Source organism: Dasypus novemcinctus, chromosome 2 (assembly GCF_030445035.2).
Source record: "Dasypus novemcinctus isolate mDasNov1 chromosome 2, mDasNov1.1.hap2, whole genome shotgun sequence".
NCBI lineage: Eukaryota > Metazoa > Chordata > Mammalia > Cingulata > Dasypodidae > Dasypus > Dasypus novemcinctus.
In genome coordinates, this window is record NC_080674.1 from 46519402 (window position 1) to 46532187 (window position 12786).

The 12786-nt window shown below is 35.2% G+C and overlaps 1 protein-coding gene across 1 annotated transcript in view; it reads left to right on the forward strand.

Annotated features, from left to right (window-relative positions):
- Positions 1-12786, forward strand: part of CCDC152 (coiled-coil domain containing 152) — a 78212-nt gene that overhangs the window by 38917 nt on the left and 26509 nt on the right. The window lies entirely within an intron of this gene.

The window sequence follows — 12786 nt, forward strand, 5'->3', positions numbered from 1 at the left end:
TTCATGTCACTGTACTGGGGGGTTAAGATTCTAACCCAAAGATTGGATAAAGTGTGGCAATCACCCCAACACTCTTGGAGGGAGAGGTCTGGAGCTTGGTTTACACCTAGATGCTTGATGAGGGTGGAACCAAGAAAATGGCCATTGGGCAAGTCTGTGGGAAGGGTGGGTTCCCATAAGACCCCAAGGAGAAGAAACTTGTCATATTAAGAATGACTCTCAGACTTATGAAATCGAACAGAGGATTCCCTGCAGGTCTACTGAATTGTAGAGAAACCGTGACTCATGTTTCCCTCCCAGTTTCTCCTTATTGTAATGAAAACATTTGTCGTTTGTCTGTCCATTTATGTATGGGAAGAAGATGAATTGTTTTGTAAGTTTCAGAGGTCCATAGCAGACAGGACTTTACCCCAGGACAAACTGTAGTTCTTTAAATTGATTGTGATTTGATTTAGACTTGCATTGTTACTGATTTAAGGTTTTTTTTTTAATATTGTAATGTCTTTTTGGAATTCAGAGAGTGGAGTATAGCAGTTTGATATTATTGATGAATTCCAAAAAGAAATACTGGATTATGTTTATAAACTGATCTTTTCCCCTGGGCATATTAGATTATATCGGATTCATAGGTTTACTTGATTAAGTAATTATGTAAACCTCTTGTGCCATTAGGGCATTGAGTTCCCACCCTTTGGTGAGTGGGGACTCACAGATAAAATGCATGGCAAAGGACAGAGTTAAGGGTTCTTAATGTTGGAGTTTTGATGTTGGAGTTTGATGCTGAAGCTGAGAGCCCTGGGAAGAGAAGAATGCTGAGCCTGGAAAGAAGTAAGCCCTGGGAAGAAAGGAACCCTAAACTCAGAGAGAAGACCTGGGAAGAGAGGAACCCAGGAAGCCTGAACCCTGACAGACATTGGCAGCCATCTTGCTCCAACATGTGAAAATGGACTTTATTTTTTTTTTATTGACTTTGTAATAATATTACATTAAAAATATATATGTGAGGTCCCATTCAACCCCATCCCCCCACCCCACCTCTCCCCCCCACCAGCAACACTCATTCCCATCATCATGACACATCCATTGGATTTGGTAAGTACATCTTTGGGCACCTCTGCACCTCATAGTCAATGGTCCACATCATGGCCCATACTCTCCTCCATTCCATCCAGTAGGCCCTGTGAGGATTTACAATGTCTGGTGATTGCCTCTGAAGCACCATCCAGGGCAGCTCCATGTACCAAAGACGCCTCCACCTCTCATCTCTTCCTGCCTTTCCCCATACCCATCAGCCACCATGTCCACTTTTCCCAATCCAATGCCACCTCTTCTATGTGGACATTGGATTGGTTGTGTCCATTGCTCCTCTATGTTAAGAGGAGGCTCAGATTCCACATGGATGCTGGATGCAATCCTCCCACTTTCAGTTGTAATCACTCTAGGCTCCATGGTGTGGTGGTTGTCCTTCTTCAACTCCATCTTAGCTGAGTGTGGTAAGTCCAATAAATCAGATTGTAGGTGCTGGAGTCTGTTGAGGCTCAGGACCTGGCTATCACATTGTCAGTCCAGAGATTCAAATCCCCTAAATATATCTTAAACCCCAACATTAACTGCACCTCCAGCACATTAGCGTGAAAGTCTTATGAAGGAAGATCCCATCTGAGTCCAGATTCATCACACATAAACACCATTTCCAAAGAGGGGCCATCTGCCCTGGTAGTTAACCCCATCGGCCATGACCATAACTCCCATGGGTCTCTTTAGCCCTCAAAGGAATCAATATCTGGGAGTTGCATCTGCTTTATCTGTCTCTCTGACTCTGCTCAGTTGTGTATGAGGGCAATCCTTCTGCCAGCCTCCAGACTCTTTTTAGAAACTCGTAGCCATATAAACTCATTTCTCCTTTCCATTTCCCCCTTACTTTAGGTCAAACAGCATTTTAAAGTCATGTTATTTTATGTAGACTGGGATATTCTGCTGATCCGCATTGAACCTTCCATTTAAGGTCATTTTCCAGTTGCATCATCAGTTGGTAGTTGATAGTGGTCCCTCGGTGCCAGGGAGGCTCATCCCCGGGTGTCATGTCCCACGCTGGGGGGAAGGCATTGCATTTACATGGTGAGTTTGGCTTCGAGACTGGCCACATTTGAGTAACATGAAGGCTGACAGGAGGAAATTCCCAGGCACAATGCTGCTCTAGGCCTTGTTCTTATTTTAGGCTTATCAGCTCACAAGCATAGTCATTAGCATCAGGGGCTCACTTTAGTAAGGGAAATAACTTACGCTTTGTGGCCTGGTATCTGTAAGCTCCTACCCCAAATAAATACCCTTTATGAAAACCAACCCATTTCTGGTATTTTGCATCAGCACCCCTTTGGCTGACTAATACAGAGGATTTCCCACTTACGTTGTCAAACAGTCTCAGAGTATAGAAATGATTCATTTCCATATCCACACACCACTCAAAGCTGTGCTGGAAACCAAGGGGCAAAAGATGGGGAATTACACCCCCTCCAATGCCTTTTCTTTTGGTTAACTCCTGCTGGCTTTTGATCCTGATTTATTCCATAGATTTTCACTTATCTTGATTATAACATTCTGCTCATTTTCCCCCAGTGTTTGATCCCCATTCCACACCTGATTTGGACTTCTTCCTGCTCTGTGACTAAAATACAACACCTAGCTCCATTAAATAGGTATATGAATGCACAAAATCAGGCCCCTTATTCTAGGAGTTAAATGGTATTTAATTTAACTCTTCCCAGAATTTTGTTCATGAAATTACATAGCCATTCCTGAAAATGATTCGCTGATTTGATTTTGCTAATGCTTCTACAAGCCTTGGACAAGGTAGTATATGTAAACTTACCTTTCTTTGATCTCTTTCAATTGGTTGCAGAGATGGCATAGTTAATTTGCATATTTAGTCTACAGAGTAGATGCTATTGATTGCCTCCCCAGCAGCTATTTCCTCTTCTTATTGGAAACATAATTTTCTCTGATATTTACCCCTTTTCCATTCAACCTTATGCCTTAGGGGAAGCTGATTGCACCCCACCTCCAAGGGAGGGCTTCTGGAATAGTTTTCCTTTCTTTAAGGAGATGGGCCCTCTTCTCCTGGTTATTGATAATTCTGCATATGATGTCTCAAATTGTTGCACAGTTCTTGTTTCCACCCAGAAATGGTTCCAGAGCTGAGGATGACAGGAAGAAGAGACTAAAAGAACCTGATTTCTTGATGACATTATTGAGCTGTTGAACCAATTTCCTCTAGGATTAAGAGTCTTTTCATCCTATAAGAGAAATAATACCTCCCTTTAATCTCATCCACCATTCTTTTTTTAATAGGGTTGTGTAAAAGATGACCAATTGGAATGTAGAAAGAAAATATTAGAATTTTTATTTATATTTACTTTTACCTAAAAATCAAAGGAAATAATCTTATGAAAATTTTAAAATGGAATGATATTCCTTACTCTATCTGTATATCAGTTATATGTCACTTATATGCAAGAATCTCCCAAAATGACCAATTCAAAAAATGAAATAATTGCATCTTCATTTACTCCCCCAGACTCAGAGTATTGTCATGTGGTGCAGTTTTCATGTATCTGATTCAAAGGATTTATTGATTATATTAGCTACTTCTAATCAAACTAACCCTTCAAAATGACAAGTAGCTTTAAGAAATAAAACACAGATGTGGGAATACTAATAGTGCAAGCACAACCCAGCATAAGAAATTAAGAGAGCTGTCACTTCTTCTACCCCTGTATAAGGTCTTTATCATGTACATTAAGAAATAAAAAATAATGGCAATTTATCAGATCTGATGAATTATCAGTTATTGGTGAGAAAATACCTACTTTTGGAAGAAAATTAATGTACAACAAGACCATTTTCAAAATGGATATTTAGATGTGGTTCCATCATTAAGTGATATTGACGTTGAAAATGTGTCAACTTTGAGAATTCTCATCTGCACATTAAACTTGGAAATAGAACTCTAATTTCAATAAAAATCTTTCAAACAATAATTCTCAGTGATTTTTAACCTTTTTGTTAGTTTTTTTAAAATCTTTTGAGAGGATTATAAGAATAAACTAATATCAAGGAAAATGACATCTACTGACAAACTTCAAAAACAGCCACCTTTCCATAATTAGGGTTTGAGTTTGAAAAATTAGTATCATGATTAAGCTCAGTCAGTGATGCATTTGTTCTATTAAAACCAAATATCAAAATAAGTTAAAGAAAAAAGAAACAAAAAATAATAATAACTTGAATAGTGGAAACAACTTTTACATTTCTGTATCTAAGTGTTAACATTGTGAAAACTATTGATGAATTTTTATTTCCATTGTCTCACTAAAATTTATTAACAGCACTAATAATTCAGTAAGTTTAACACTTTGTAACAATACCTTAAATCTCAAAATAATTTAGCATTTCCCTCTTTTAGTTTACCTTTATAATTTCTATTTTTATCTGTTTTAAGAAATACATATAAGTAGTATGTTATTTATAAACAATAAACAAATAGCCATGAATCAAGGTATACATGCTAATTATTTTTTATTGTGCAGGCATACAATTATAAAAGTTTGAAAACAATTAGTTTCAAATACCACAGATGTGTTACTACACTTTAGATTTTCTTGTTTATGTTAGCTAGTTTCTGTCCTCCTAACATCCTACCAGTTATATAATGAGAATGTGGTTGGCCCTTCTGTCAATGTATTAACCCATTTTTGGCAATGGGATTGGAATTTCAAAGCTTGAGGGGAAAATTGAGTCGTTCTCATTCTCATGATTGATTGTATGATCAAGTTAAACGTATTTTCTAAGATTGCCAGGCTCTTCCTTTTATTACTGCTAACCTGATACTGGAAGGAAAGTCATTGAGCAATATTAGCGAATTGCCTTTGATATGCTATTTATCAGGGTAAAGGGAGGCAAGGGCCCACTTCATTCGGAAAAATGTTGACAGCTCTTTATAACATGAGCTTTTTTTCTCATTGCTTGATTCCCCTGTCCTGTAGCTCCCAAATTTGGTATTTGTAACTCAAAGAATAGATCCATGCTATCATTGAAGAAATAGATATTTGGACCTTAGGTTATAAGATATACAGTATGATTAGCCATGACATATTTTTCTTATATTAGATATATATTCCTATGTATTATTCTTTTTGCTAAGTCAGGAGACCCCTAGACCCCTAGTTAATTGCCTGATAGGTAGAATTGACATTAGGCCCTCTGACTTCTGGCCAGTGGTTAGGAAAAGGGCAAACAAAGCAAGAGTCAGAGGTTTTTTTCCATTAAAGGAGAGTTATCACCAAACCCAGTCCCAAATCAAATAAATTGAAGGAATTTAATTTAAAAAGTCAAATACATAGACAGATGCATCATATAGAGGAAAGACACATGATATCAACTGCAAATACAGTAGCACCCCATCATCAGTAGAATTCAAACTTTTGTCGATTATCTCCAGATAATTTCTTCTAGGTGAATGTTACTTTATCCTGGCTGAACTGAATCTGAATAATTTGAATTTATTCTATCAGGGTAGACTTCAAGGAAGATATTGTTTTGTGTAGTACAATTTTATTGTACAAAATTAATCAAAATTGATCATTAATCAAAATGTTTAAAAAGGGGTAATAGCATATAGTTCAGTGTTATTCTATAAGAGAAAATTATCTGAGAAAGTAAACTAATCCATGATCAGTTACTCCTGAAGAAAAAAAGTATTACTTAAATTAGAAGTAGTTTGAAAAGCATACAAAATACTTCTTCAAATATAAATATGAAAAAATATTTCCTGAAAATAATTAGGCATATCAAACAACATCTGGTATATATTCTTGGAAGAACCCTGTATTTCTATAAGTATCTTCTATATGGAGAAATTATCTGTTATGACTATATACTTAAGAATCTTCATTAGATTGCCTCCTTCTTGAACAGAGTTGCTAAAAGATCATTAAAAGGAGGCTAAAAGAATGAAATGTATACATTGAGTTAGTTATATAATTTGTAGGCCCAGTGCAAAATGAAAATGTGGGGCCACATGTTCAAAACGCAAGGGGAAAAATGGCTTCAAATGTTCTAAAATATAAAGCTTTTCCCTTTCTTCTGTGAGCTCTCTCAATTTGTCATGGTGTACAGCTGTATTTGTTATTTAATGTTGTTCTAAGTAAAGAAAAATTAAAAATTTAAATTATTAGCATGAATTTTATAGTTTATCTTTATATTGTGCAGTCCAGTCAAATGCAAATACAAATACATGTAACTCATAAATACACGATGCTGCATGTGACAGAATCAACAAAATTATACAATTTATTTTTTATAGTTTGTACATGCATATCTATTCCATTCTTACCAGAATAGTGAAAATGCTGTACAAAACTAACTCAACTATTTTTCTTTCTTTTAATTTTGATGTATGCATACTGTACCAATACTCTCTACCTTCAGCTTACTCATGAATACAGAAAAACTGAAAGGAGAAGGAACTATGGGCAGCCCTATCTTCCCTTTTCTTCTATATCATCATTTTCTTTCAAAGTGGTTGGCTAATAAAGGAAGTAATAGGAGTAAGAAAAGCTAAGACATGGTTTCTTGATCATTTGTGTTTCTTAGAATGGCATTGCCTTCCTTTTACATTTGAAGCAAGTTCTATTTCAGACAGAAAGCTTGTCCTTTCAGGTCTGTCAGGGCGCACACTTACTTAGCTATAGATGGAACAGGCTTACCTTGTACTCACTTTGAGTCTCGCTGAGCTCCCATGCATCATGGATCCACTGGAATTCTGCGCTCTTGGGGCATTGTAAATTCTGTCTGCAAATACTGTGGCAAGGAACAGTAGACAGGAATATTGCATGTATCTCCTCTACTCACATACATGCTATGTTGTTCCATCAGACTTCATTTACAAAACACAAGTTCAAAGGTAAAATTGTTAAGAATTTCAGGACAGTGATGGCAGAATATTAAACCAAGCATGGCACCTTTTTGAATGCAAGATGGTGTGCAACTGCATGTATCACACACCAGTAAAATTGGTCCTGCCATTAAATAAGTGGGAAGAGAGCTGGGTAAATATTATGATAAAAACCAAGGCTAAGGGGTAGTTGCTTTAATTTAGCATAAATGTTAACTCTAAATTTTCTAGAACTACGGCAAAACATAACAAAACAATGTGATGAGTTACATAACTATCAATATCTGATTTTTTTTTAAATTTTAAACATCCAGTCTGTTAAAAGACAGTATTGATTATGTGTCAGATCTGAGTAAATTGAGGATATCAGTATGAATCAACACAGCATTTACCCAGACAACCAAACAGGAACCTTTAATGTAAAAATGTCTAGATTATTATGGAATGAAATTATTACAAAGTAAAGCAACCAGATCATCAGTGATATAAATGAAAACTAAGTCTATAATGAATCTAAAAACAATGCACACTTGACTTTCTTTCCTACATTTGACATCAAAGGAGAATAATTAATTTCATTAAAATATAATGCAAAATTTCTAAAGCCCAAGAATTTAAAGTAAATTCTGGCTAGGTCAGAGAAAGATTGCTTGTCAAATATCAGGACCAGATAGACTTTGCAGTGATACAACATGCTATTTGAATTTATAACTCTTCTAAAATAACTTGTGTGGTTCTAGTTAGCATAATTATAGATGGACCAAATCCAGATAACATGCAAGCAGTATAACATTTAAATGGGTTGGTTAATTTCTCTGACAGAGGAAAGACATCATCTTTAAAATGTCAGTTTTCCTAGTGTTTATATATACACTTACTACAACTTCAATTAGAATACTAAATTGGGGGGGGGGGAGGGTTGTATAAAATAAGTCTTACAGTTCATTCAACAGAAGTAATGCCTAGGAATAAACAAGAAAACTCTGGAAAAGAAAATTAATGTGGGAGAAAGAGCTTCCCTTACCAGAGAGCAACATGCTCTAAAGCTATTGTAATCAAATCAATATGGTATTGGCATAGAAATAAAAAAATACCTCCATGGAAAAGAATTGGGGCCTAGAAACAGGCCCCAATATATATGGTAATATAATGTATGGCAGAGGAAATATTTCAATTTATTGGAAAAAGAATGGGTTTTTAACATATGGTACTGGTATAACTAATTTTCCATCTGGAGGAAATGAATGTTGGATTCTTTCCCACCACATTAAAAATAAATTCCAGATGTATAAAAGACTTTGATGTTAAAAAAGAAAAGCAATAAAACTTAAACGAAAATATAAGACACAAAATGTATAACCTAGAGCTGGGCTACATCTTCTTAACCTAGATGGAAATCTCAGATACTATGTAAAGCAAAAACAGACCGAAAAGACTTTATTAACAACAATACAACTAGGAGCTATGTACTGCAGAAAAAAAACATGATCTTAAACTTATTTATTCCTTATATATTCCTTATTTATTCCTTATATATTCCTGTGGGTGTGGACCCATTATAAATAAGACCTCTTCAATATGTTACTTCAGTTAAGGTGCGGCCCAAATAAATCAGGTTGCCTTTAATACAGATTACTGGAGTACTGTATAAACAGAATGAAAGTCAGGAAGAAATCCAGAGGGAGTAGCCAGAAGCTGAAAGTTAATGGAACCGGAAAGAAAAGGAGGAGGCCAAGAGAGGCCAAGATGTGGATGTGCATTGTTATGTAAAAGAGGGGACAAGGACTGAGCATCACCAGTAATCAGCCCCAGAACACCCATCCTTCTGGAAGAAAGCATCACCTTGATGATGCCTTGATTTGGATATCTCCTAGCATAAATGCCATGAGCCAATAAATTCCCACTGTTTAAGTCAACCCATTTCATGGCATTTGCTTTAACTGTAAGGAAACTAAAACAGTAGGAAAAGTACAAAATTGAGGCATTAGGAAAGTCATGCTTTTTTTCTGAAGACTGTGGTATTTTGGGGCTGAGTTCTGTCAATCCTTGGTTCTTGGCTTTTCATTTATATGACAATACACATGGCAGCATCTTCTCCTTTTTCTTCTGGGTTCTGTTGACTTCCAGCTTCTGATGACTCCCCATGAGTTTTAAACTGTGGCTCTCTCTGTCATGCCACCAGTAATAAGATTAAGACCCATCCTCATTCAGATGACCACATCTTAACTAAAGATCCTGTTTACAACACCACAGAATAGATTAAAATTAAGAACATGTTTTTCTGGAGTACATAAAACCAAGACATCATAATTATTTATCCATTCATTAATAGATGGACATTTGAGTTGTTTGCATTAGAGTTATTATGGATAGCATTGTTATGAACACTTATGTACAAGCTTTTGCTTGTTTTCAATTCTTTTAGATATGTACCTGGGAGTGGAATTACTAGGTCATGTGTTAATTATATGTTTAAGTTTCTGAAAAAATGCTAAACTGCTTTCTGCTGTGGTTGCACAATTTTACATTCCAAAAAACAAAGTTCAGGTGTTCCTATTTCTCCACATCCTCATTGACACTTGCTATTTTCCTTTTTCTAAAATTTATTAATAACCTACCCAGGAGGTATGAAGAGGTAGCTCTTTGTGGTTTTGATTTGCATTTCCCTAAAGCCTAGTTATGTTGGGCATCTTTTCACATGCTTACTGACCATTCGTATATCTTCTTTGGAGAGATGCCTACTGAAGGCTTTTACCTGTTTTTTAAATTGGGTTGTCTTTTTGTTGTTGAGTTGTAGGAGTTCTTTATATATTTTGGACATTAAAAACTTAATCAGGTAGATGATTTTGAAATATTTTCTCCCATTCTGTAGGTTGTCTTTTCACTTTCTTGATAATGTCCTTAGATGCTCAATAGTTTTTAATTTTGAAGAAATCCAATTTATCCAATTTTCCTACTGTTTCTCATGTATTTCATATCATAACTAAGAATCCATTACCTAATACAAGGTCCTGAAGATGTTCCTCTCTGTTTTCTTCTAAGGGTACTGTGGTTTTGGCTTTTATATTTGGGTCATCGATCCATTTTGAATTTTTTTTTAATAAATCAATTTTATTGATATATAAATAAAGCATAAATCCATCCAAAGTGTATAATCAGTGGTAATTGGTATAATCACATATTTATGCATTCATCACTTTAATCATTCTTAGAGAATTTTCATTGTTCCAAAAATAATAATAATAATAAAAAACAAAACTCATCCCTCTCAATCTCTTTTTTGCTTCCCCTGCCATACATAGTTGCTATTCTTTTTCCTTCACTCTAGTATATTTGTATTTATATTTTATAAAAACAGTCTTATATAGGCAATATCACCCATATCCGTGTTTTATATGAGGTTTCACTATCTTATACAATCCCATGTTACAATTTTTAGCTTTTCTTCTTGTAATATGCAAGACCTTAGTCTTTCCGTTTCAACCATCATACCCATGTAATAGCTCTGCTAGTTACAAACACCATGATATACTTTAACCATATATACTCATTTCCAAAGATTTACAAACAACATTTTTACCAATTCTTCACAGATTAACCCTCAACTTTCCATTCTCTACCTATTCTAATTATTAACTTCATGAGTTTACATTATATATTTCGTTAATAATACTGCAATCATACAATATTTGTCCTTTTGTGTCTGGCTTGCTTCACTCAACATAATGTCCTCCAGGTTTATCCATGTTGTTATATGTTTCACAACTTCATTTCTTCTTACTGCTACATAATATTCCATCATGTGTATATACTGAACTTTGTTTATCCATTCTTCAGTTGATGGACACCTGGGTTGTTTTCTACTTTTGGCAATCATGAATAACACCACTATGAACATTGGTGTGCATATGTCTCTTCCATGACTCTGCTTTAAGTTCTTCTGATAGACCTAGTAATGGTATTGCTGGTCACATGACAAGTCTATATTCAACTTCTTTAAGAGCAGGCAAACAGTCCTCACAGTTACTATACCATTATACATTCCCACCAACAGTAAATAATCATTCCTATCTCTTCACATCCTCTCCAGCATTTAGTATTCTAACACTTTAATGGCGGCCAGTCTTACGGGTATGAAATGATATCTCATTGTAGTTTTGATTTGCATTTCACTATCACTATGATGTTGAACATTTTTTCATGTTTCTTACCATTTGTATTTCGTCTTCAGACAATTGTCTTTTCAAGTCTTTTGCCCATTTTTTAAATGGGTAGTTTGTCTTTTTATTGTTGAATTGTATGATCCCTTTGTATATCATGGATATAAAACCCTTATCAGATATGCGATTGCCAAATATTTTCTTCCATTGAGTCAGCTGCTTTTTCATCCTTTTGACAAAGTCCTTTGAGGTACAAAAGTGTTTAATTTTGAGGAAGTCCCGTTTATCTATTTTCTCTTTGGTTGTTTGTGCTTTGGGTGTAAGGTTTAAGAAACTACTGCCTACCACAAGAACTTGAAGATGTTTTCCAATATTTTCTTCTAGGAGTTTTATGGTTGTCGCTTTTATATTTAGGTCCTTGATCCATTTTGAGTTAATTTTTATATAAGGTGTGTGATGGGGGCCCTCTTTCTTTCTTTTGAATATGGATATCCAGTTCTCCCAGCACCATTTGTTGAATAGACTGTTCTAGCCCAGCTGGGAGAACTTGACAGCCTTTGTTAAAAATCACTTGACCATAGATGTAAGGATCTATTTCTGAGTTCTTGATTTGGTTCCAGTGGTCAACCTGTCTCTCTTTATGCCAGTATCATTACTATTTTTACCATTGTAGCTAAGTAATATTCTTAAAGTTTGGAAATGACTCCGCCAACTTCTTTGTTCTTTTTTAAAGACATTTTAACTATTTAGAGTCCCTTACACTTCCAATTTCTGCAAAAAAAAAAAAAAGGCTATTTGGATTTTTATTGGGATTGTGTTGAATCTGTACATTTGGACATCAGTTTGGGTGGAATTGACATCTTTATGATATTTAGTCTCCCAATCCATGGACATGGAGTGGCCTTCCATTTATTTAAGTCTTCTTCAGTTTCCTTTCATCAATGTTTTGTAGTTTTCTGAATACAGGTCCTTATGCCCTTAGTTCAGTTTATCCCTAAATATTTGATGGTTTTGGTTGCTATTATAAAAAGGATTTTTTTTTCTGATTTCCTCTTCAGATTGCACATCAGTAATATATAGAAACTCTGTTGATTTTTGCATGTTAATCTTGTATCCCACCACTTTGCTGAAATTGTCTATTAGTTCTAGGTAGCTTTGTTTTGGACTTTTTCAGGAAATTTTAGATATAGGCTCATATCATCAGTGAATAGTGATAGTTTTACTTCTTCTTTTCCTATTTGAGTGCCTTTTATTTCTTCATCTAGCCTAGAACCTCTAGCATAATAGTGAATAAAAGTGGTGATAGTGGGCATCCTTGTCTTGTCCCTGATCTCAGCAGGAAGTTTTCAGATTTCACCATTGAGTACCATGCTAGCTATAGGTTTTTTCATATATGCCCTTTACTATATTGAGAGAGCTTCCTTCTATTCCTGTACTTTGGAGTGTTTTTATCAAGAAAGGGTACTGTATTTTGTTCAATGCATTTTCTGCATCAACTAAGAGGATCATGTGATATTTCTTCTTCAGTTTATCAATGTGGTTTTTTACAGTACTTGATTTTCTTGTGCTGAACCACCCTTGCATATCTGGGATAAAACCCACTTGATCAAGTTATATAATTCTTTTAATGTGCATTTGCTTTCTGTTTCCAGGTTTTGTTTTGTTTTGTTTTTG